Below are 11,339 nucleotides of genomic sequence, written 5' to 3' on the forward strand. Positions count from 1 at the left end.
TTGGATTTGGCCCCGCCTGTGCGTGTAGGTCGCTGGAGGGCATCTGTTCTTTGCTCAGACAGGACGGGGCTAAAGGAGCCGCTGATTCGGAGGCTCTGGCTCACCCAGGCTGGGGGGGGGGGGGGTAGGGAGGGTCACGGAGTGCAGGGCGGGCCTGCAGCGGCAGAGGCCGGCGTGACGTTGCAGCCTGAGGCGCGCCGTGCGTTCTCCCGGAGGAGCCGTCCCTGGATCCCGGGACCCTGGCAGTGGCAGGCTGCACAGGCTCCCCGGAAGGGCGTGTGGCTAGTGACCTGTGTTCGCACACAGGCCTCCTGGCGGCGGCAGCAGCGGCCTTAGCGTCCCATGTCCGTCTCTGGGCTCCGCACTTTTAGCCGCGGCTCGCGCCCGTCCCTGGAGCTCTCCCAAGCAGCGTTCTTAATCCCCTCTCCTCGCGCACCAGGAAACAAAGAGGGAAGAAAAAGTCTCTTGCCTATTCGGCAGGTCCAGACCCCTCCTCGGACTCCCTCCCGGCTAGCCGTGGCCGCACCAACGCCCTGCAGGCTGTGCTCACGCCGCCAACCCCAGTCCTCTCCCGGCGCTCCGACAGAAGCCGGAGCCTCAGCTCCCAGCCCCGCCCGCCCCGGCGGGTGAGCAGACAAGCCTCTCGGCTGGTGAGTGCCGTTCGGCCCGATCCTCTGCGCTGGAATCTCTCCGCTTTGCCCTCCGCACCCCTGTTGCTGTGCTCTCCTCCGTGGCTCCCAAGCTCCCCCACTCCGCCACCCGAAGTCTCCGCCCGCGAAGGGGCTCCTAGGGTGTGGACACTTTTCCTCCTTCACAGCTCTCTCCCGCTGGTGCAGGACCCGTCCCTATCCTTTTGTCTCTGTTTAGTTTTTTCTTTTGCCCTAACCAGGTACGTGGGGGGTTCCTTGCCTTTTGGGAGGTCTGAGGTCTTCTGCCAGCGTTCAGTAGGTGCTCCGTAGGAGTTGTTCCACGCGTAGATGTATTTCTGGTGTATCTGTGGGGAGGAAGGTGATCTCCGCGTCTTACTCTTCTGCCATCTTCCCGGAAGTTTCTGGAACAAATTATTAATATATGCAAAAATTGAAATGAACTTCAAGGGAATGATGCCGAGGGAAAAATTTTGAAAAGCCGATCTCCGAAGATTAAGTAATTCATGATTATGTTTACATATTATTCTTAAAATAACAAAACCGTGGAGATGGAGAACAGATTAGAAGTTGCCAAGGGTTAGAGATAGGGGTAGAAGGTACAGCGGGGGAACTCTGTGAGGTTTTTGTGGTTCCAGTACAAATAATACAGCAATCTTCGTTTTAATCCCTAAAGATTTCTAAAAGCAATTCCTAATAAGAGGTGTCCAGATATTTAGTAATGGCAGATTAGAGGTATAGCTCCCCAACATAACAACTTCAAAAGAGAACGTACTAATTCAATGCATATGTTAATTTCAAAAAAAGGCCAGTCACAATACTTAAATGGTATATATCTTAACTATATTATTCTAAGTATCCAGCTATACCAGATGGACTAGCAAGATTTTCTGTACATTCAACCTTATTTAAGACAGTAAATCTTATAATAAGACAGTTAGAAAAAGAAAAAAAAAACAAACCTCAACTACAGTTGGATATTCTCATAGGAAGATGAGGTGCAAATATGCAGCAGCGGTTCAAAAGCTTAAGCAGTGGCACCTAAATTTGGTTGTGCATTAGAATCATCTGAAGCACTTTTTAAAAACCCTCACACTGACGGTTGGTCATCGTAGACCAATAAAATCATTTTAAATCTCCTCAGACGATGCCAATGTCTAGCCAGAACTGAGAACCAGCGGACTAAGCAGAAGGGGATGTTTCTACAAAGATCTCTTAACAATAAGTCCTTTCACCCAATCAGATTTACCTCCCCGCAAAGGGCTAAAGAACGCTAGTGTTGTCCATACTTGCTTAGCTTTAATTAGCACTTGTGACTTGCCCAAAACCTAGATCATGTTTCCCCTAAATTTCATGTTATTCCCTACGTTTTTCAAACCCAGGGCTAAGGGGTTTGCCAGGATGAGATTTTAAGTGCTCACACAGGGGAAGTCCCTGGCAAACCAGGACAGCGGTCCCTCTACATTGAAATGTAAAGCATCCTAAATAACCCTGCCACTGCTCCCAGATCCTAGTCTGTGCCAACCAGTGGAGAAAAGGCATTCTCCATTACTACCACGGCAAATGCTGCTGTACTTGCCTTGGCTGGTCCCTATCTTTTCCAGGCACCAATCCCCTTCACCTGCTGGTGGATGCTTTGGCCAGCTGACAATGCAGATATTTTCAAACTTTAAGGTGAATAAAAATCATCTGGAGGGCCTGTTATAACAGAGATCACTGAGCCCCACCAGAGTTGCTGATTCCATAGGGCTGGGACAGGGCCCTAAAACTTGAATATCTGACACATTATCAGGGGACGCTGGTAAAACTGGTCAGGTTGTTACCGAATGCAGGTTCGTCTGTCTGAAGCACAGTGAGGCCAAACAAACCTAAAGGCTGGAGTCTGGAGCAGAGAAAGGTTTATTGCAGGATCGAGCAAGGAGAGGGGTGGCCCGAGTTCCAAAACACCCTGAAATCTCCAAAGGATTTCAGCAAAGCATTTTTAAAGGCCAGGTGAGGGAGGGACGTCCCAGGGAATGTGATCAGCTCGTGCACAATCCTCTGATTGGTTGATGTTGAGGCCACAGGGCAGGTAACATTATCCATCCTTAGGTGCCAGAAGGTCTGGGGGCTACGTGCTCATGATCATCAAGGAGTTAATTTCTTCCATTGGGTGGTGGTTTTTAGCATCTGAAAACTCAAGAAATATGCCTGAGATACTATTATCTGAGTACTTCAGAGAGGAACTACAGCAGAGGATATGGGGGATGGGTCTGTCCTAGGAAGGCCCCATAGGGTACTGCTTGGTTACAAGGTGACCATACTTTGAGAACCACTGCTCTAGTGGCTTGGAATGTTCAGAAAGTAATGGAAGAATCCCTTCCCAGGTCTAGATTCTAGTATCGCCAGCTATTTTGGTGGGGGGAAGGGTAAGTTTTGTCCTTGCTTGGACTTCTTGTTCATTTATATCAAAGCCTATTTGAGGCAGTGCGCTCGGCAGTCCTGCAGTTCTGTCTTTTGCTTCAACAGTGTTTGGAATGAACAGACCCAGGGACGCTCCTTGCTCCAGCCCCCGACCACCCTCCAACCTTTCTTCCTGTCGCAACCTTTGGAATCAGCCACTCAGCTATCCTCAGCCTCCAGGACAGGCCAACACCGTTTTTTGAGCTTAGCTCCTTATCACTGATCAACCACGAGTTCCCAGGTTCGTCAAAATTATTCCATCGAGGTGGAGGCCGCCGTCCACCGCCTGTTCAACATGCATCTGGGGACACTTACCTCTCTCTGAGCTTCTATTTCGACAGCAACAATGGGACTCTGGACAGTGTGGGCCACATTTTTCGCCAACTGGCTGAAGAGAAGTGTGAGGGCGCCCAGCGTCTCTTGAAAATGCAAAACCAGTGCTGTGGCCGCGCCCTCTTCCAGGATGCGCGGAAGCCTTCTCAAGATGAGTGGGGTAAAACCCAGGACGCTGTGGAAGCCGCCATTCTTAGGGAGAAGAGCCTGCACCAGGCACTATCACATCTGCGCGCCCTGGCTTCCGCCCGCGCAGACTCCCACCTCTGTGACTTCCTGGAGAGCCGCTTCCTGGAGGAGCAGGTGAAACTCATCAAGAAGATGGGCGACCACCTGACCAACCTCCGCAGGCTGGCTGGTCCGCAGGCTGTGCTGGGCGAGTATCTCTTTGAAAGGCTCACCCTCGAGCACAAACAGGAGTCTCTGAAGTCCAGCCGCCTCTGAGGAGCCCCTCTGGCATCAGAGCTTCTGCCTGAAGCCCTGCTCTGCAGCTACTAGGCAGCTTTGTAACCGCCCTGGAGCCCTCTCCCAAGCCTTGGACCAAATGGAAACAATAACGCTTTTTGCAGAAGGAAAAAAAAAAGCCTATTTGAAACACAAACAGAATAAAGAGGAAAAAAAGAAATATATATATATATATATATATAAGTATATATATATATATTCATGTTTTTTTTCTTTTTTAAAAAATTTATTTTACTGAAGTATAGTTGATATACAATGTTGTGTTAGTTTATGCTGTACAACAAAGTGATTCAGTTATACATATATATAATTTTTCATATTCTTTTCCATTATGGTTAATTACAGGACATTGACTATAGTTCCCTGTACTATACAGTAGGACCTTGTTGTTTATCCACCATATATATAATAGGTTACCTCTGCTAATCCCAAACTCCCAATCCATCACTCCCCCACCTCCCCCTTCCCCTCGGGAACCACAAGTTTGTGTGCTATGTCTGTGAGTCTGTTTCTGTTTCATGGATAAGTTCATTTGTATCATATTCTAGCTTCCACATATAAGTGGTACCTTATGGTATTTGTCTTTCTCCTTCTCACTTACTTCATTTAGTATAATAGTCTCTAGGTCCAGCCATGTTGCTGCAAATGGCATTATTTCATTCTTTTTTATAGCTGAGTAGTATTCCATTTTATATATATCACATCTTCTTTATCCATTCATCTGTGAGTGGACATTTAGGTTGTTTGCATGTCTTGGCTATTATAAATAGTGCTGCTGTGAACATAGGGGTGCATGTATGTTTTCGAATTATAGTTTTGTCCAGATATTTGCCCAGGAGTAAGATTGCTGGATCATATGGTAGCTCTATTTTTAGCTTTTTGAGGAACTGTCATAGTGTTTTCCATAGTGGTTGCACCAATTTACATCCCCACCAACAGTGTAGAAGTAAGTCAGAAAGAGAGAGACAAATACCGTATGCTAACACATATATATGGATTTAAGAAAAAAAAATGTCATGAAGAACCTAGGGGTAAAACAGGAATAAAGACACAGACTTACTAGAGAACGGACTTGAGGATATGGGGAGGGGGAAGGGTAAACTGTGACAAAGCGTGAGAGAGGCATGGACATATATTCATGTTCTTTTAACACATGAATTGCCCCACTTTATCTGTGTGAAATAAGTTTGTTCCCGTTATTGGGCTGCTTCTCAAGCTTTGCTGCTCATTTGAATTACCTAAAGAGCTTTTAAGAAAAACATTGGTGTCTGGGTCCCAGCCCCAGAGATTTTGATTCAGTAGGTCTAGGGAGGAGCCTGGGCACAGGGAGGGCTCAGAGTTCCCCAGGTGATTCTAATGTGCAGCAACTTTGGGAACCACCTCTTGGCTTCAATCCAGCTAGTGATCAGATATTAAATCTAAGACACATGGGCTAGTGCGTGAGCTCTAGGAAGATTCGTGCCAGGGGAAATGATCGATAGTTGTGTTACTTCTCTGAAATGGACTGAAATTTCCAATTAGCATGAACAGGGGAGGGTGAATGGGTGAATGCAATAAGGTGTATCATTTACGTATTGCCCTATGTGTATGGCTAGAAGCTTTTGCAACTGAGGTCTGCCCTACTTTTCATGCTAATGGTAATGCTTGTCCTCCTAATGCAGCTGTAAACTTTATAAGCCCATAGGTAGACAGCATCACAAAATATTTACCCCTCCCCACTGGCCCACTCTCAAGCTTCTCTCCCCTTCCCCAATACACAAATGTACGTCAATGCTCTTGAGACCACTATCAACATATTGACCTTCAATTCTTCTACTTTGCAGCTTCCCTCTTATCAGGAGATGTCAGCATTTAGTGCAAGGACAAATGCTTGCCTCTTGGTGAGTAATGTAGGCAATGCCTCCAAGAGACAAATAGCCCTTAGGGAGGGGGAAAAAGTCTTTCAAAAATGTTGATGCCCAGAGGAGGCATTTTCAGTCATCTCAGCTTAGAGGTCAAATATCCAAAATTAAAAAGGTTAAAAAAAAGAAAAAGAAGAAAGCAAGGAAGAAAAGAAGGAAACAATTTTCTTATCTCATAGTAATAAGGCAGTTTTCCTTAAAAAAAAAAGACTTAAGCCTTAAATTCTCTTTCCTAATCAAAATGTGCTTTTCCGTCTTTAGACTATTCCTCTTATATCCTGTATTATTCATGACGTTTAATTCTTGAAATAGCACATGGCTGAAAACAGAAGCTAACCTCTTGTCCACTATGAATTAAATCTTCTTTTCCTAGGACCTGTCTACAGTGTACAATTTGGGGTTTGCCAACATAATTATTTTTTCTGAAATAAGTTACAGCATTTTGCCTTTTCAATATATAGTTATACAATATATTGTTAACACAACATAGTTAATAGAGTCAATATAGTAAATACAACTATAACACACGTGATATGATGCCACTGGTGATTTTCTTCATCCATGTAATTCTGAAATTTGACAGTATAGTTTTCATATTCTAATGAGCTGAGTATTACCTTTGCAAGGATAGAACAATAAAATAAATTCGTAATATTCTTGTGAGGTTTGCCCCTGGGGTGGATTACCATAACGGGGGGATATTTGAGCCTTTCCCCAAGTCATTAAAAAACCTCCAGCGAGCAGCCCCTTGTCCTCTCCAGGGAGTGGGGGGAAAGGATCTTTAATCATAATAATCCTGGGGGGAGAAAACTCAGAAATAAGACATCTGCTTCTGTGCCTTGTTGTTTTGCAGAATAGCAATGATTGCTTTAGCAGCTTCTATTGCCATGTGTGTACAATAAGTAAATGAACATAAAATTGAATGAACGCATAAAAGAAGGATAAACCCACCCAGCTTAACAAATCCACTCTCTCACCTGCTGTGCCCTGAAACATGAAAGAAAGAATCACGGGATCATAAGGATTAATAAAATAACAGTCTCTGTTAACAATATTGACAGAAGGTATAGGAAAATTTGTCTGATGTGGGACCAACAGCTTAACTGCTTAATCCTTTTTTTTTTTTTAAGGGCAACTCATTCATTTATTGTTTAAAGATTGCAAGACAACTTCTGAATTTCTGTAGCACAGTTTAAATGTTTTACTTTTTTGATAAATCAGAGTATAATAGAAAAAACAATTAGTTTCCAGTAATATCTATATCTCTATTCAGAATTAAGTCTTCCACAGACATGTAACCTGGAAACAAAATCCTGTTACAATAAGCAAAGCTTCAACAGAGCTGCTACTTTTCGGGCCAGGGAAAGGTTCATCCCTATAGGAGGAGGATGTGCTATGTAAAATGGCTGCAAGGTCACAGCCTTGAGGGCGCTGGAAGTCTATTATCCTATCCCACATTAAGTAGTTTGGTGAACTTCCAACGTCCGTTCATCTGCAACCAAGCTGGCAAACTTTAACTGATATTTCAAGCAGGTAAAAAATAAATTAAAAGAAATCCTTACACTGATGTTCCTTGATTCACACTGTTAAATGGTTCATTAACATGTAATTCTGGCTAAGAATTACATTTGAGACTCCTTGCTCAGATTTTGGTTAACAGTACAAATCTTTGAGAAATTCAAGTTCTTATTAATCAATAATTTGTCAGCTAGGCTACATTCAGGCATCAGCTGCAACTACAGAATAGGTGCACTGCCTCAGCGCTTTGGAAAGACATAATCTAGAACACTACTAGCAGACAAAATATCTGTTACTAGACAGCACAGGTGCAGTACAGCAAGACAAAGACATATATTCATGTGTGCCGCGGACCAGCCGGAGAAAGAGGATTTCACCGCCCAGGGTCAGAAGGGAAGGGGTAAGGAACTGAAGTAGCACCGACGAATGGGGTCAGAAGGACCAAGACAACTGATGGTTGCAAGGCAAATTTTATTGCGCTACAGTTGCAGATTATCTAGACTAGAAAAAGGAAGGTTGCCAGATGGTGGTTTACATTACCTACAGACTGTCTCGGCTCAAGGTTAACTTCCCTGGGAGGAAACCCATAAACCCAGAAGCATCAAAAATAACCTGCATGTGCAGGGGGGAGACAGCTTTGCTTGTCTCATTTTACATTCTTTCTGATCTCTGGGCCCTGGTGATTTATCTCCCATGGAATGGAACAAGGAGGGGAACAAGTAGGGACAGTCCCTTCGAGCAGCGGCGGCATGCCTGGCATGTCCTTACCTGCTCTCAAGGCTGACTGCTTCCCACAGGTCTTTTTTATTTTTTAACTTTTGCTGCAAAATAATTCCATGAAGTTTAGTGCCGAGAGTAGTGTACTGTTGCATGAGGATACGAAACAGACATGAGATTATTATCAATAATAGGCAAATTATGGCCAGGGTAATAAATCCTGACAACCTTCCAGTAATCCAAGACTGAGGGTTTAACCACTTTAAATGATCCAGTAAAGTTTGAATTACATCTTCTGGCGAAACATCATCAAGATGTGTATTTTGTATATCCTGAATTTCAGCATTTAATTTCTTAAGATCAAGACTAATATTATTATCTGACCAAACACTCAGCAGATGCATTTTTACTTTTTCCCATTCCCAAATACAGTCACTGTACTTTTAAGGAGTAACACACATCCATGTATACTTTGCATGACAAGCTAAACGCATCCTCAATTTTAATGCTGCCATCTGATCTCCAATCCCCAAAATTGCGTTTTTAAATTCATCTAACTTGTTATTAATCCGTAAATATATGTGACTTTGTAAAGATAAAGCAAGACTGGTATGTTGAGATAACTGATTAGCAAAGTGAGCATGATTAATACTCTGTGAAAGAGCAAGACCGGCAGTAGCCACAGTAGCAGACAGAGCAGCCGACGCAAGTAAACTTACTATTAGCCACCCAAGAAAGCGTCTCCTCTGCAAGGCTTTAGAGACTTCCACCCATGCCTGTACTCCAGTATCTTCATACCAAGGTTCTCTCAGATGTACAGGCACCATAACATACATGGGTTGCTTTAGTATAAGCACAGATTGCGTTCCTGCAGAAGGGAACATACAACTGCTAAAAATACAATTAACACAGCTAATATTATATCCTCCTTTGGAAGAATTACCAATGTTAATAGAACCACACAAACGTGTATATGGAGAAGCAACACAAGTTATAACAGGTGTATTGGAATAAGTTAGAGCTAGTTTCCATATATCCCAGTTCTTTTGAAATGTGATAAACCTATCTATGATGGGAAAAGAAGAGATAAGAATTGACACCTTGGTATAATCTATAGTACACCATATTTGGTTATTATTCCAAGATGCATTGCAATGTTCAAAATTGGATCCAGGAAAGTTAACGGTCGTAAGGGGAGGCAATTGATTTTTTGATTTTCTGTTAAGCATAGTAACCTTACGTCCAGCTATAAGTATCCCTTGTCCTCCAAGTAAACGCTTCATACAGAAATAATTTCCTGAATCTTCACCTGTAACCTTGGCTATAGTAATAGCGGAATCCCTAAGTGGTGAGGCGTATGAGATTCGACCTCTAATATTAATAGGTTGCCCATTTTATACCAAATGATGGTATCCTTAAGATCCTCTCGTCGGCTGGTAGCCGGGCATGTAAGAGTAATGTTGGTTCCTGTAAAACGAAGGATGCCTGGAGAGCCTGACAAACTAATTGATTGATCCGTTCCCTCATAAACATCTGTATGCTCATAACTAATAGCCTTTACACATCCAGTTTCCAGATTCAATGGGCTAAGACAGACAGGATGGGTACTAAACCAGTTAGTATAATTTACAGACATATTGATTTGTTTTATATTCCCAATAAGAGGCCCATAAACACTTATCATTGTAAAATACAGGAAACTCTGCTTCAGACCAAGATATGGGTTGTAATAGTGGAGGATAAGGTACATAGGCCCAGTAAGTTGCTGCATTAACAAAGGGAACACATGAAATGGTTGCCAACATAACCAAAAATAAAGTTACAGGTGTAACAGGATTATTCTGTTGTTTCACTGACTCTTGAGCTCATGAAACCAGTTGTTTAATTTGTCCCCAAGTTGGAACATCACTCCTTTGAGTCGTCCTGGCAAGTGCTCTCCTCTTCTTCTTCTTTTTCTGAATCAACACTGTCAAATTTTCAGGAGAGGTGCAGAGCTTCTTCATCTTCTGAACTAGGTGAGCTGTGGCGAGCCATCTATTTGCTTGACTAAGCGCTCAGGAAGCCAGCAAGGTCCAGGCACTGATCTGGGAAGGATACACACGTGACCACGTCCCCAAATCAACACAGGATCAGGACCACGCCAAGTGCTGGTTAACGGATCTTTCCAGAGGACCTCCGGAGATTGAGAGGCCAATCTTGGCTCAGCCACCAACCTTCCCCCTGCAGAGCAGCCAAATTTGTCAACAGTGAGAACATTTAAAATAAACAGAGCATGATTTATAAGGTTATGTGGCGTTGTTCTATACAATTCTCCCCTTTTTATTTTTTCAATAGTTAGCTTTAAAGATCTATTTGCACGTTCTATAATACGTTGTCCTTGAGGGTTATATGGAATGCCTGTAATATGGGTAATTTTGTAATGAATTACAAAATGTTGCAAAAGCAGCGGGCCCATTATCTGTTTTAATAATTTTGGGAAGGTTCATGAAAGCAAAACAGTGTAATAAATGAGTGATAACGTGTTTAGTAGCTTCTCCGGTCTGTGCTGTAGCACAGAGGAAACCAGAATAAGTATCGATAGTGACATGAACAAACTGTAATTTCCCAAAAGACGGAATACGAGTAACATCCATTTGCCATAAATGTCTAGGTAATAATCCACGAGGATTAACAACATAATGTGGAACAGGAAGGTGAGGTAAGCATTGTGGGCATTGCTTAACAATTTGTGGGGCGGCTTCACCAGTAAGGGAAAATTGTGTGTGCAATGTAGCCGCCGACTGACGGTGTAAAGCGTGCAACGGCCTGCTGCTGCTTGTGAAGCAGTTTGATCATAACTTACCATAATATGAGGGTGTCCAGGACATGGACCATGAGTATCAAGAGTATGAAGATAATGAATGCAGTACATTAGCCATTCTTGACAGCATGATGAACGGAAAGGAGGAGTACGGTAAATTGGGACCTGTCCTGCTTTAGGGAAAAGAGATTGAGGAGGAGGAGTAACTTCAACTCTATTCTTGGGAGGAAAATGTACAGGATAAAGATCACGTTTAGATCGAGTTAAAACATCTGCAGTCGCATTAAGTTTAGTCAATGGACCAGGCAAGTTAGAATGAGCACGGATATACAGACCTGCAACAGGACCATCATGGGAACGAATAAGCTGTTGAAGCAAACAAAAAGAGGATGATAATTCAGGGTCATTAGTATGTCCTATGCTCGCAGTCTCCAGAAGAAATCACAAGCTAATAAGATATTTACTATCAGAAAACAAATTAAAAGATATAGAAGGCAAATGTTTAAAAGACATAAT

General features: G+C 43.2%; 1 pseudogene; it reads left to right on the top strand.

The window, feature by feature from the left end:
* The first annotated feature begins 2,473 nt into the window (after positions 1 to 2,473).
* On the top strand, positions 2,474 to 9,126 carry LOC117311885 (ferritin light chain pseudogene; annotated as a pseudogene).
* The last annotated feature ends 2,213 nt before the right edge of the window (positions 9,127 to 11,339 follow it).

The sequence above is a fragment of the Tursiops truncatus genome, chromosome 3 (assembly GCF_011762595.2).
Source record: "Tursiops truncatus isolate mTurTru1 chromosome 3, mTurTru1.mat.Y, whole genome shotgun sequence".
NCBI classification, from domain to species: domain Eukaryota; kingdom Metazoa; phylum Chordata; class Mammalia; order Artiodactyla; family Delphinidae; genus Tursiops; species Tursiops truncatus.